Raw genomic sequence first — 14,483 nt, 5'->3', positions numbered from 1 at the left:
AAATTCAATAAAATGCTTTCTTTTTATACTGAAGTATATGCACTTCATAGAAAACTAATGATTTTGAAAGGTAGTTTTTCCTGTTTTTCTATTTAATTGACATTTAATTGACAGCATGTTTTCAGGAGCAGAGATTTTTGAGAGTGCTGATACATTCATATATTTTAATTGTAGAAATCCTGGACATGAGGAGTGTTTTACATTAAATTCCACACCTGATCACATTCCTGTTGGAAGGTTTCCAGAGTGTGGTCTAGAAGGGACTGTTACTTCCAACTTGTGCCACTGAAATTAAGATCTACTCCCCAGAGAAGACAAGTGAATTAACACAGTATGCTTTATGCACAGTGAAAACAAACTAATTTGGGTTACTTACTACTTTGCTTAGAACTGTAAAAAGTGCAGTAGCATATACTTACAGCTGATGAGTGAACTCCATTTTTTATATTAAATATAGAATCAATGATTTACTACAGGGCTTTGTTTCAGGTTCTTCTGAAATGCTAACAGTCTCTGAAACTAGACTTTTGTGTCAACTACATTCCACAGCAACTCTCTTCCTTTTCCATGTCTTCATTTTCAGCTCTTTATTGGCTGATTGTTGATAGCAAATAATTAACATTAAAAATCAACAAGCATATAACCTACATATTTGTACGTATCAAACACATTTGAATAGGGAAATATCATCAATGCCATATCATTAGCAAATAAATAATAATCACTCAGACATGAAGAAGTATTCAAGGACTGGAAGATTTTGGTGATGAAGACAGGCGAAATAATAGAAACGTGCACCAGGGCTGTTGGTGTATCTTGTAGGGAAGATCTAGAAAATTAGATTAATCAAGGAGCAGACATTTGGAAGAAAGTTTGTGTGAATGCCTGACAGTCTTGCTCTTTCCCTCATTTCAAATGTTGGCAGGGTAGCAGGCAGCTCCAAGGGAAATGTGCTCCTTTCATACTTGAGTAATTGATGAATTGTATGCAATATGCAAATGAGAATCCATAAATCTTATGAATGACAGCTTAATTTATGTGAGCCTTAATGAATGCAGGATTAGATTTTAATTAAATATCCTCAAAGGCACCCTGAGTAGTAGATTTTTTTAGGCCTTGTTTTTTGAAGACTTGTTTCTCAAGCAATGCATTTTACAAAAGCAGAAAATCAGGCAAAGAACTCAGCCTATATTTTAATAATAAGCGTCGTTTCATTTTACATAGAAAACAGAAGATCAATTGATTGGTCTTTAACAAAATATGTATAGATCTATTTATTTTCTAAACATTAAACTGAAATGATGTATACTCCTGTGGAACAGTTACCTCTTTAATTCACTTTCATACCTTCAATTCAAATATAGATTTTTCATTGCCTATTTATTGGATGACAAAAAAAATCACTTTATTTTTCTGTTAGGCATCTACTTTTTTACTTAGAATTTGTTTAATTTAGGATTAAAATGCACATGTGATTTGGATGTTTAGATATCCAAACAATTATTTCTTACATTTAAAGCATTTTCTTGTTAAGGCACGCTGAGTTTACATATTTTAATACTCATCAGTTGTTTCAACTAAATCAGTTTTAAATCTCAAACATAGAAGTATTCTTTTGCTTTTCCTCTCGGTAATGATACTAGTGCCTATGTGCATATAAATAGAAAAATGCACTTTTTCCCCTCTTACTGAAACAAACTTATAGGGCTTCAACATGCAATTTATTCGCCTCAACTTCCTGTAGTGATACAAATGTATAACGCATTGAGAAGAACAGAGGTTTAAAACATGCCAGGCAAAGTCTTGGTCCATAGCTGAGATTCTGTGAGAACCTTGAAATTGCATGCACAATTTTAGGTAGATTACTCTGTGTTCATTAATGATTAAAGGGGTCCGTAACTTTCAACAGGTTCTCCAAGGGGATTTGTTATCCAGAAAGACAAACTATAATGCAAAAGATGATAGCAAATACATAACTTAGTGGAGCAAAGTGTATCTATTTGAAACCAAAAAAAGCCCCATGTAATCCAGTGCCTTTATAAACCATGCAGCTTTCTAAGAGATCAATCATGTGTAAGCATACTTTCCTTAAATCTTCCACTCATATTTTTTTCAATACTGTATTATTTATTTTCAGAGCAATATCCAAGCAAAATATCCTGCATTTTTGTTTTATTTTCAGTGATGATTGCCATCCCAAATATTGTGAATTAAGGAGCTTATTTCTCTAATAGATATTATCAATTATATTTTTAATGTGTTTATGTGAAGAACATCTACTAATCCAAGTAAAATCTGTATATGCTACACAAAATGGCAATATAATTCTAGACAAAACAAATTTTAAGATATTTAAGAAAAAATCAAGATTTAGCTAGCTTTAAAGTTTACATTTTATGTATTTTCATCAACTTTACTCTCATTGTACCACTCCTTCCCTAGGGCATTTTACTTTAATGTTAAATGTTAGATACCACAATGGACTCAGAGAAAGAAAGGACTAATATTTGAATGAAATGATAGCTTTTAAGAGGAGTTTTAGAAGTAGAATTTGGCATTTTGGTTAATTTCTATTTACTTTCTCTCTCTTTTGTCTTCTTTTTTGAAACTCAACTGAATCTGTAGCTTCATTTTCTTAAAGGCTACATTGCTCAAAATAGTTAAAGCTTTGCCAACAAAGATGCCCTTTGAGAAACATGGTTTTTTGACGCTAACATTCATAATGCTTTAATGAGACTTGTTTTGCTAAACATTTTTCAAGTCTTTTTTGTTGTACTAATTTTATGTTCAAAACTGTAATTTTCAAAAGTTTTGAAATTTTTTTTACAGTTTCAATTTCACTAAGATATGCTCTAATCTACATGTAAAGTCCATTTTTTTGCCAATTGTAATATCCCATTTTGATGTTTTACACTTGCAAATGGAACGTTAGAGAGAATTGCTTGTTCCTTTGCAAATCCAAAAGTTGTAGTTAGTTGTGATTGACATTCATTATAACAGAAAGGTTCATCCGTGAAGAAAAATTTCTAAGACGAGTGTTTGAGACTGCCAAATATTTGAAGGTTTTTATTCCTCTAAAGTAGTCTTTATTGCAGTTAATTGGAACTTAAAAAAAAATACAAATGGACATAAATCATAAAGAAAGTTACTTGCAAGTTCCTTTACAATTTTTCTCTGTTTAAAACTCTAGGCATAATGTAGTTTCTTTCTTTTGATTCATAACTAAGATACATTTTCTATATATTTTTAGATATAGGTAAGTAATACTTTATTCAATTGACTTGGAAATAACCCATCTACTTTACTGTGTATAAAAAAATTCAGAAATGGAAGTATATGGTATAGGTGTATCATATCAAGAGTGTTCCCAAGTATTTTTAACAAGTTATAGAGCAGGTTTTATGTAAATGTTGATGATCTCAGGATTTATGCTGGTCAGTTGGAGTAATTTAAGATTTAAATTGGCATGCATTGAATATACTGTTTTTAGTTATTATAAATTTAATTTTATTTGTCCATTCAGTAAATTATATTTGCTAAAGGGCAAAAAGTTTTGCCTAGTTGGGAGTCACCAAATGGAATTATCCAAGTATAGAAAATTATCCTCAATACAGTTTTGATGAAGGTTTTCAAATGTAAAATTACTTTTCACTTGAGCTAAACAGGATAAATACAACTATAAACCCCTTAGAAGTTTTTGATGATAGAAGTGTTTTCATATTTGTTGCCTTTATTTTGAAAGTGAACAAGTTGGAACTAGTTTCCATTAGATACAAATTTATTTTTCTACTTATCTTAGGTTTAAGTGAATGCCTACAAAATTTCAATACTGAGAGGGCTCTTCAGACTAATCTAAGAATTGTTGATTCCCATCAACATAATCTGAAAGGAAAGTGAAAACAAAAATTCAAAACAGGCCGGGTGTAGTGGTTCAGACCTGTAATCCCAGCACTTTGGGAGGCCAAGGTGGGCAGATCATTTGAGGCCAGGAGTTCGAGACCAGCCTGGGCAACATGATGAAACCCCGACTCTACTAAAAAGACAACAGTTAGCTTGGCATGGTGACACATGCCTGTAATCCAAGCTACTCAAGAGACTGAGGTGGGCGGATCACCAGAGCCCGGGAGGCAGAAGTTGCAGTAAGCCAAGATAGCACCACTGCACTTCAGACTGGACAGGAGAGCGAGACTGTCTCAAAAAAACAAAAATTTAAATAATAATAATAATCATCATCATTTAATTTAACAAATTAAATTAAAGAAACAGAGGAGGATTGATGTGGGAGTAGAACATAATTTTTAAAAAATCACCTTACTAAAAATAGATTCTATTGCATCAAATGCAAGTCAACATCAAAAGAGGTTTTCAACATTACTGTTCAGGTACCTATTTATTTGTGTGGTCTGAAGTTATAAAATATCTTAAAATATAATGCCAAATATTTGGGGAACTATGTTAACCATGTTAACTAAGATACATTTTATTTTATTTTTTAGACATGATCTCACTCTACTGCCCAGGCTGGAATGTAGTGGTGTGATCAGGGTTCACTGCAGCCTCAACCTTCTGGGATCAAGTGAACCTCCACCTCAGGCTCCTGAGTAGGTGGGACTACAGGCATGTGCTACCATACCTGGCTAATTTTTTTTTTTTTTTTTTTTTTTAATTTTTTGAGGAGACAATGTCTGCCTGGGTTTCCCAGGCTGGTTCTCAAACTCCTGGGCTCAAGCAATCCTCTTGCCTCAACCTCCCAAAGTGCTGGGAGTACAGGTGCAAGCTTCTGTGCTGGACCTAGACACATTTTAATAGCTTTTATTTTATTTGAGATAGAGAAATGTACAACTGTTTCTGGTTTTGACACCACAATCCATAAACAAAGATGAAAACAAACCTGGGAACTAAGCACATTCTGCTCTTTTGAATTGAGATGGTCCTGAGTCATTCCTTTACAAAGTCTCCAAATAACAGAGATATTCTAACCCTAGCCCCTGCTGCTAAGCATTGAGGGAGGAGGTGATAAGAATCCTCCTCCTCTCCTTGGCTACACCCCAACTCCATCATAGTTTGTGAGAAAGCCACAGATAGTATATTGAAGCCCCACAGCAATGATGTAGACGTTGAACCCAGAAACCTGAAGGTCATACAAGTGAAAACTGAAACCTGTACCTTCAGACCCCAAATCCAAAGCTCTTTCCTCAACTTTTGAAACTGAATGATACTGTGTGACTGGCTTTTCAGAACTCAATCAACATATTTAGAACTGTTGTTTCTAGGGAGATAAAATAATAAATGAGAAAATGATATATATCTGTTTGGGGATTATTTTAAATGCATACAGATTTTTACATTGATATAAGCCATGCCCACTATGATGATAGTTTTCAAGTATTATTATCCTGAAGTACCCCCCTCCCAATTTTCAAGTTCTGTCAAGAAAGATATTAAGTAACCAACCACGGTTTTCTTTGGTGTTCAGTATGATTTAGTCATGAGTAGCTGCAACTGGGATATTCACATAGGAAGGACTTGTTATATTCCATCTCGTAGTCATTAAAAGGGAATGTTGTTCTATGAATTATTTTTTCTAAAAAAAGAAAACAAGCAAGTTGATATATTCTCTCAAAAGGCAGAAAATCTCATAGGAAATTAACAAACGTTAATGTGGAGGGAGTTAGCAAAAAAACAAAACGTACTAAACTTCTTAAAATCAACCAGAATGTCTCTAAGGAAAGCCAAAAGGAAGATGGTTTCCTCAATTTCATCCTGACTGTATTATCTATTTATAATACAGAAACTCATTTATAGCAAATGGCATATGCTGGTTGTATACTGCTAAGGAATATTACTTTCTAATATATAAATTATTCAAAGTAATGATTCATATACTGGAGTAAAAATAACTTAATGGTATAGACTTATAATTGCCTAAGAGCATAATTTCTAATTCTATCCTTATAATAAATATCATTCTAATAGATACACTACTCAAAAGGATTATTGAAGCTTCAGGTATATATTCATAACTTTAAGTGTCTATAATGTACCACTCAAGAAGTAAAATGCTTTAACATATTGTTAAGAACTTTCATCTAAAATCTTATTTTTTAAATGGATATCATATTTCTTTTTTTCCAACATACTTTTAAGGAAGAAAAAATGTTATGGGAATTTCTTAATTATTTTATGATATCACACAAAATAAATAAAAATCTAAGTTAAAAGATAATTCATTGCACAGCAAATTACTAAAACAAAATTAGAAGAAAATGAGGACTAGTTCTTTTTTATTATTCATATGACTTGGTGATTATTTTAGTTCTTTTGAAATAGTGGCTGAAAATGAAACATAGACTGCTAATTGTGACATTCCTATCAGAAACCTCTAAAACCAAGCTGCTTTTAATGCATGCAAAGTCAGATAATTACAGAATTTGGACTACCCCTAGTCACCAAATGAGTAAAAGTGGCATTTAAGTGTTTGGCCCTTTAATTCAGAGCTCTTAGTAGATGAAAATATGTTCATCTCTTACCTCCTCTAGTGATAATTATAATTGTATTGTTGGATCACATCTCTTGACTCTTGTGTAATTTAGCTCTGTCAGCATTAATCTCTTGGCTGTTCACATCAGTGGAACTAAATGTCTGCTTAATATTATGTAGGTTAGGTGGTTGTCATCCTAGTTGGGAAAAAACAATGAAAAAATTTACTGTGGTGTTAGGCAAATGTATTATGAGGGCATCAGGTTCAATATCTGAACATCGAAACTATGTATAAGGAAATCATATTTGGATATAGCTTTTTACTTTCTTCAAATAAAGGATTAGTGTTGGCTTTGTTTCTTAAATATCCATAGGTAATGTTTCCCTATTTTTTCTAACCAATATTATTATTGTTGTTTGTTGTACAGTATTTTTAACAGGAAATAGCTGTGGATCATCAAGTAAGAGAGAAATGCATTTTATAATGCAGATTTACATTTTCCTTTTAGTATGTGATGATAGGGACATTTATCTGGGTGTAGGAACAATCTGACAAGTGTGAGAGATAACTGCTTGATATAAGGTAACTACTGAAAGAAAAGAAACTTTTTGATAAAGACATCTTAGAATTGATAAGTAAAGTTTAGAGAACATAACTGGTATCATGTATCATGTTATTACCTTTATATTGATCTGGATCTTTTGTATGGATAGCAAAGCATTGACAAAGGAGGACTAAAGTAGACATTTATATAATGCACTTTTAGCTGCAGTGTTATCTTTACATCAAGGACTAGTTAGCAGGCAAAGGATTCATATTTCATTAAAATACTGATAGTATTCTTTATAGAATCTGAAAATTTAAACACCATGCAGTGCTTTGGAATTTTAAATGAATGGTTTTCATTTATATTACATTTTAATTTAGTTAGTCAAACACATTTGTTAGACATAATTATGAGCTGAGCCTTGAACTAGACGTTATGGCTGACAATAAGGTAGCAAGGTGTGTCTCTTGCCTGAGAGAGAAAATATATTGGGGAAAGCAAAAATGTGCTGTGCACAGGAAAAAGATTTAAAACTTAGTAAGAGAACATACAAATAAATAGTATTTATGTCAGTGAAATCCAAATGTCTGCCAGTCTCCTGGAGTCCATTCTTTCTTTTCTCCCCATCACATGCTGAAATAAGCCACGCTAGCTTTCCTTTGCTTTCCTGATCAGACTTAGGCCTTTTGCACTCACTCGTCCATTTGCTGGGACATTTTCTGCTGATTTTCCCATAGCTGGTAACTCTCCCTCCCTTCACCCATCCATAGCTGCTAACTGCTTGATATTCAAGTCTCATCTTCTTAGAGAAGTCTTCTGTGTACAAGTAGTTTAAAGACAGCATTTTAGTAGACTATTCATCTATTTACGTATTGTCTTTCTTCACTTAGATTCTTCCCCAGTACATAATAAACTCTCAATAAATATTGAACAAATGAATCAACAAAAAAGACAAATGAAGAACTAAAAGTAGAAACAGTTAATATATTTCAATGAGGCTTCCTAGGGGGGTCACTTTTTATTTTTATTTATTTATTTGACAGAGTGTCACTCTGTGGTTCAGGCTGGAGTGCAGTGGCGTGATCACAGCTCAGTGCAGCCTCAATCTCCTGTGCTCAAGAGATCTTCCCACCTCAGTCTCTAGAGTAGCTGGGTCTACAGGTCCATGCCACCAAGCCAGGCTAATTTTTAAATTTTTTTTAGTGATGGGGTTTCAGTATGTTACCGAGGCTGAGATTGAATTCCTTGGCTCAGGCAATCCTCCTAAGGCCACTTTTAAAATCTGTTTTTGATGGAAAGAGAAGTGATACTCTTCTTCTTTACCCAAAAAGAAAATATGGGTAATAGCATAATACGAACAGAACAAGAGATAGTGAGCACAGTATAGAAAGTGTACTGTGACTTCTAGAAAAACATCTATGTCTATTCTTTGCATTGCATGGAATTGTAATGTGAACTGAAATGTAGTCAAATTGGTGAGAATGTAGGGTGTTAAGTTTGTAAAGAGGCTGAAAGGCCAAAAGAAGAGGCTTGGACATGCTACAGTAAGACATGGGATCTGTGTTGTTCCTTGAGCAGAAAATCCTATGATTAAATAAGCCGTTCTATATTGGGTCAAAGACAACCTTTCAAAGGTGGCCTACAAAGGCTCATTTACTTTTGTACTTAAGAAATAGCACCAGAGGTTGCATTCACACAGAAGAAGGAGCCTCTTTTAAATGCAAATACTCATAATTTAAGCTTTTAACTTTAATTATCAATTAAATCCTTGCGAGGTTTAGTTGACTGTTGAAAGCAAAATACTAAGATGTGTAGATATCTGGGGTGATGGGTTTAAATGTCAATGGGAGGAGTAAGAATGCCAGCAGAAAAGAAAGCTCCACTAACAGTAGAGACATGAAGATTGCCAGATTATAATTTTCCTAAAGCTTGCTTTGGCTATTACTTAAAAATCTTCTTACCTAATAATTTTTATTCTAAAAGCAATAGGTATGATGTTTATAAATGGGAATGTCGATAGAGCAGCCAGTTATCAGGATAACATAAGATCCTAAGGAAATACACACCTAATTAATTAAATAGCAAACAAATGGAAAAGAAACAATATGTTTGAATACATAATCAGCTATACTTGATTTCTGTGGGTTTTTTTTTTTAATTTAAAAGTTTTTTGGACTACTAATTCCATATTTGTTTTGTCTGAAAAAAGGAAAGGAATGTTAGATCTAAAGATCTGACTGATGAGCTTATGATGGATGTAGCAAGTCTCAAATGTGGCTGGTATATTCAATGGCATACACCAAGATATAGGCTACCATTGAATTCCTAAATTGCAGGAATCTGAAGAAAATTAGATTTTTTTCCTATCGACTTTGTATTTTCCTCTCCCTGAGAGTTGTGAAATGGACAATTTAAATTATGAATGGAAGCAAATGCAGTTTAATGAACAAAAAAATGTGTAAATAAGAAACAAATCTAAGTGAGCATAGAGGCATAGAATTAATGTGGGGTGTGTGTTTGTGTGCACGCATGTGTGTGTGTGTGATTACATACACAGGTCCTTGCAGTGTTTTCATTTCTGATCACCACCTTAGCAAACTAATCAATGAGGCATGAACTGCTATCTGCAATGAAAGAAATGAAAAATAAACCAGAGATAATCCCTCAGTTAAAAGGTTATTCTGTGTGATAAAAGCTATTTTGTTAATTTATTTACTTACTGGTACAGTGAGATAAAGTGAAAGTACAATTAAGCATTTCTTGTTGAAAGAATTTTAAAGGGCAATGATGACTTAATATTCTGTATTATTTGACTGACATTTAAAGTAATTTTTAAACTAAAATTTTTTGTAGGACACAAAATTGTGTATTATTTTGCTTTAGTTTATTTTATATTTTGAATTTTGTAGGTGTGTACATAATATAATTGATTATTCAGTAAAAATGAATATAAAATCTTCTTTGGATGGATCCTTAGCATTAGATGTCTTAATTTAATGAGGGATGGAAATTTTTTTGGAAAGGCTATTCCTGTATTGTAATATTTTCTGTTAATTACATACATGATGTATACTTTTAAAAAATAGTTTATTACCTAAGGCATGCAAGACTTAAAACCTAGATGACAGGTTGATAGTTGCAGCAAACCACCAAGGCACATGTATACCTATGTAACAAACCTGCACATATATCGCAGAACTTAAAGTAAAATAAAAATAAATTAAATTTTAAAAATAATTCATTTGTTCCTTCTTCAGCTGATTCATCCAGCAAACAGTAATACTTTTATCCTTGTTACCAGACCATTGAATTCTGGCAAAAAAGGAATATATAGAACATAGTTGCTGAATTTAAAGGCTTTGTTGGCAGACTAAAATAATATAGAAATTATTATGTTAATAGAGAGATTAATATGATACTATGGTATTCCATGATACCATAGAAGTAAAAGGTGAGCACTTGGGAAGATTAGGGAAGAAGCTGGTGAGAATTGGTGTAGGGCTTCTCACATACAACTGAAGGAACGGGCATTTCAGGAAGGAGGATTAGATCTGTAAAGCATGAATATGTGAAAGTAATTAGGTTTCAACTACAGAGTGAGGGTAGGAAAGTTATGAGAAATTACAGCCAAAAGGAACTGAGGTGCTAGATTTTGAAGGGTCTTGTATGCTATGATAAGAAATTTGATGAATATTTGGATTTGCAGAAGGCACTGAAAGTGCTATAATGTTATTTCTATATAGAACACTTAGGTCAGTATTAAACACTACAGAAAGCGAGGAGGACCTGAGATAAGGCAGGAGCAATGTGAATGAAGAAGAGAGTGAGTTGGAAGATGTATCATAGGCAGAATCAATAGAAGATGATGATTATTAAGCTAAGAAGTGGAAAGTACATTGAAAAAGAAGAAGAAAGGATTAGGAAGACTCTCTGGGCTCTGGTTTTGGGGATTGGATGGATGGTGGTTTATTTTCAGAGAGATGTAATGCAATAGGTAATGAGGTGCAGGCTTAAGGTAGAAGATAAGAAGTTTACATCAGACGTGTTGAATTTGAGGCACTTGCGAAATGTTCAGATATCACTTACCCCTCTAGAAAGATGGATTTGGAACTCAAGAGACAAAGGAAAACGTTATTTGTGTATTCCCAGATGTTTATTTTAATAATTGATAAACTAAAGATTGATTTAATTTCTAAGCTGATCTGAAATTATTTGAGGGGGTATAAACTTTTCAGTCTCTAAACTAGAGCTTTTATTTTTTTTTAGGAGAAACAACTGAAGAAAATTATTTTTCAGAGCCCATTAATTATCCCCCTAGACTGAAAGTTCTCTTTTTATTTACATAAAAGACATATCTCATTCTCATTGGAAATACTCTGCGTTAATATACTCTGTGTTCACCAATAGACAGCTATTGAAATTAGCTATTTTAATAGATATCAAAAGCTGTTAAAATTTCTGTATAATACCTTTACTCAGAGAAATCAGGCAGGGCAGGAGGAAGAATAGTGACATTGAAATAGAAATGAGATTAAGATAATGGCACAAATATAGGAAACTGCCTTCTTAGGTTGGAAGAATGTACCCTGAACAGCGCAGCATACAAACAGACATATTTTTCCTTTGTGCTCATTGTTCACATTCTTCTTATTAAATGTTCTCTGCTAATATTAGCTTCTTTGACTATTTTATTTCAGATATTTAAGTTTTATTGGCTCTAGCACTTCTTGAGAGTGTTGGGGAAGGGAAGATGTGGATTCCAAAAGGTTAAGTGACTTGTCAAGGTCACACATCTAATAAGTGACAGCTTCTGTCTTTTGATCCATGGCAAAGTGACCTTTTGTCTCTACTATTCAGAGGCACCATGGTATAATGAAATAAGTACAGGCTTTGAAGTCAGAGATACATGGATCTGACATAAAGATCTAAAATTTATGAGTCATGCTGTTGGGCCAGTCAGCTCAAATTTCCTCATCTGAGAGATGGAGATAATAGTATCTGCCTAAAACGGTTGTTGGAATTTAAATGAGATAGATATTTTACTTACCTTTTAGTAGATGTTCTGTATATGTTAGCTTTCCCTTTTCTCTCAGTAAAGTCGCAACTTTAACTCCTTGTTCTCAAACTTGGAAAAAAAGAGAATCAGTGAAGCCACTATGACGAGCTCAAAGGGTAGACCGATACTCTCTCTGTCTATTTTCTATCTTGGCTTCATGATCTTCTTTCCATCCTTTCTATTTTAAAATACATTTTTAAAAAATCTCCCTTATTGATGTCCGAAATATTCTAAACATTGATAGGTTTCTTTAAAGTCAAGTTAGCATTTAACCTGCAATTTCAGTAATATTTTTTATATCACTGCTTGGAAAGTCAGTTCAAGAACTGGATAAAAATATGAATCCTATATTTTCATAAGAAATCTTTAATAAATGTAATAAAATTCAACAGATCTCTTATTTTTTTTGTTTAGTTCTCCCATCTCTAAAATGTGTATAATACTGTATGTAATCATACACCAACATAAGCCTACACCTATAGAAATGAATTTCAACTAATAACTAACTTACTCAAGTTAAAGTATGAAAAGAAGTTGTTGCTGTAAACACGGTACTTTTCAAAAAGGATTCCGTTTGTTTTGTAATTCTGGAAAACTATTACTTTAAGGACAACTATTGATACAGTGGCCCATGTCCTGTTTTTTTGTGTTTTGTTTTTTTGAATTGTCCCCGTTTCTTCATTCAGTTAATATTTTGAACTCCTTTTTATATGAGGGGTAAAATTCGAATTTCTTCCTATTGGAATGTTGAAGCCTAGTGTTGCCATAACAAAGATCTTATCCACATGATCCAATTCTCCTATCAGAACCACTGAAACGGTTTCTATGAAAGTGTACCATAAAATAACCCATATGAAATAGTATTCAGGAAGATATAACTGAGCATCTACTTATGCACAGTTGACATTTTGAAGTAATTAATAATAGTTAATATGTGATAAATATGATATTCAAGTATCTGTAGAGACATTTTGAGAGAGCTTCAAGTAATGATAGAATAATTTTGCTTACCATTATTTTATCTTTATTAATTTTTTCTTAATATTGTAGTTGAACATAAGTTGTAAAATGGCTGAATCTGAAGTACTTCTATAATACTTATGATTATTAAAATTATATTTGCCTAATTTTTCTGGATTGGTCATTCTCTTTTAAAATTTTGCTTATAGTATTACAAATTCTTGAAAACTGGGTTTGAAACAAAAATCTAATATTCCTTTGAATGAAGAAGATGGGAATGATGCTACTACAACTTAGCTAATATATTATTTGTCATGCTGCAATTGCAGAATAACAAATATTTCATTTTGTATCTTTAATCAATTGAGTCTTCATACCTTTATTGCCTGTAGAAGAACATGAACAAAATTTCGTACACAGTGTTACCTTTTAAGACAGATCACCATGAGAATTTAATAAAATGACTAAATTAAATGTAAGATTATCTAAATCTATAATGATTTAAATCATCTGTTTTTTAATAATGCATCCAGAAGCTTTTTTTGTGGGATTAGACTTTATCTGCAAATAAACTTTAGTAGTGATATAATTATAAGAGAACAATAATATATTTCTGTAGTCTACCATTTAGTTCATGTTTTATGCACATTTAGACCATTGAATCTCTGAAAAATCTCTGAAACAATAGAAATAAATTCTTTACTAGAAATAGCTTGCTTTTGCCTTGGCTTTGTGGCAAAATGACATTAGGGAACATATATGGTTGTTGTTGAACCTGATTGCTTTAGCAGCCCTTGGGTTGATAGTATCAGGTTCCAGCCTGCCCTGCTAGGTCAACGTGGACCCAGAGCTTTAAAGAGAAAAGTTCAGGGAAAGTTCACTTCTATTGTTTTACCATGGTTACAAAACAGAAAGGAAAAAAAAGAAGAAGAAGAAAAGAAGAAGTCTTGGGCTTGTGACCCCTTGCCGCCATGGGCCCATTACTGGCTTCTTTTTGTTTTTGTCAATTAAACATTGCATCAGAGAAAATTAAAACTTACAGTAATCTATAAAGGAATAGAAGTCAAAGTATATACTCTATTATCACTTGTAGGCAATCCTCAGACATATTCAGTGACTGCCAGAGTCTTTGCTGTGAGTGTTTAGTTTAATTTCATTTTAAATGTTATTTAAATCTTCCCTTAGTGAAATATGAAAAGTTTGTTTATTGATTTTTTTTGGGGGGGAAGGGAATAGTTTATTAAAAATCATTTAACTTTGACTAAATAGGTTGAAATAAGTATTTATTTTAAATTAAAGGGGGGAAATGTAAACTACAGCAACATTTTCACTAAAAAAATTTTTGTTTACCTTAAATGGCAAGAAGTTGTGATATGTAATAGGCCAGCATGTCGTTACTCGGAACAACCTCTAAGTGTTTTTTGAATACAGCTAAAATT

At 32.7% G+C, this 14,483-nt stretch overlaps 1 protein-coding gene and 1 long non-coding RNA gene across 3 annotated transcripts in view; one reads left to right on the top strand and one right to left on the bottom strand.

The window, feature by feature from the left end:
* The window catches only part of DACH1 (dachshund family transcription factor 1), a 435,501-nt gene that overhangs the window by 142,733 nt on the left and 278,285 nt on the right, over positions 1-14,483 (top strand). The gene's annotated exons all lie outside the window — the stretch shown is intronic.
* LOC103879311 lies at positions 5,465-12,739 on the bottom strand. The gene is made up of 4 exons (XR_004178740.1): positions 12,596-12,739; positions 12,076-12,153; positions 6,531-6,677; positions 5,465-5,584 (listed from the first exon to the last, which is right to left on the bottom strand). It is a non-coding gene; the product is annotated as an uncharacterized LOC103879311 (long non-coding RNA).

This window comes from Papio anubis, chromosome 15 (assembly GCF_008728515.1).
Source record: "Papio anubis isolate 15944 chromosome 15, Panubis1.0, whole genome shotgun sequence".
NCBI lineage: Eukaryota > Metazoa > Chordata > Mammalia > Primates > Cercopithecidae > Papio > Papio anubis.
This window is presented reverse-complemented; position numbering and strand designations above follow the sequence as displayed.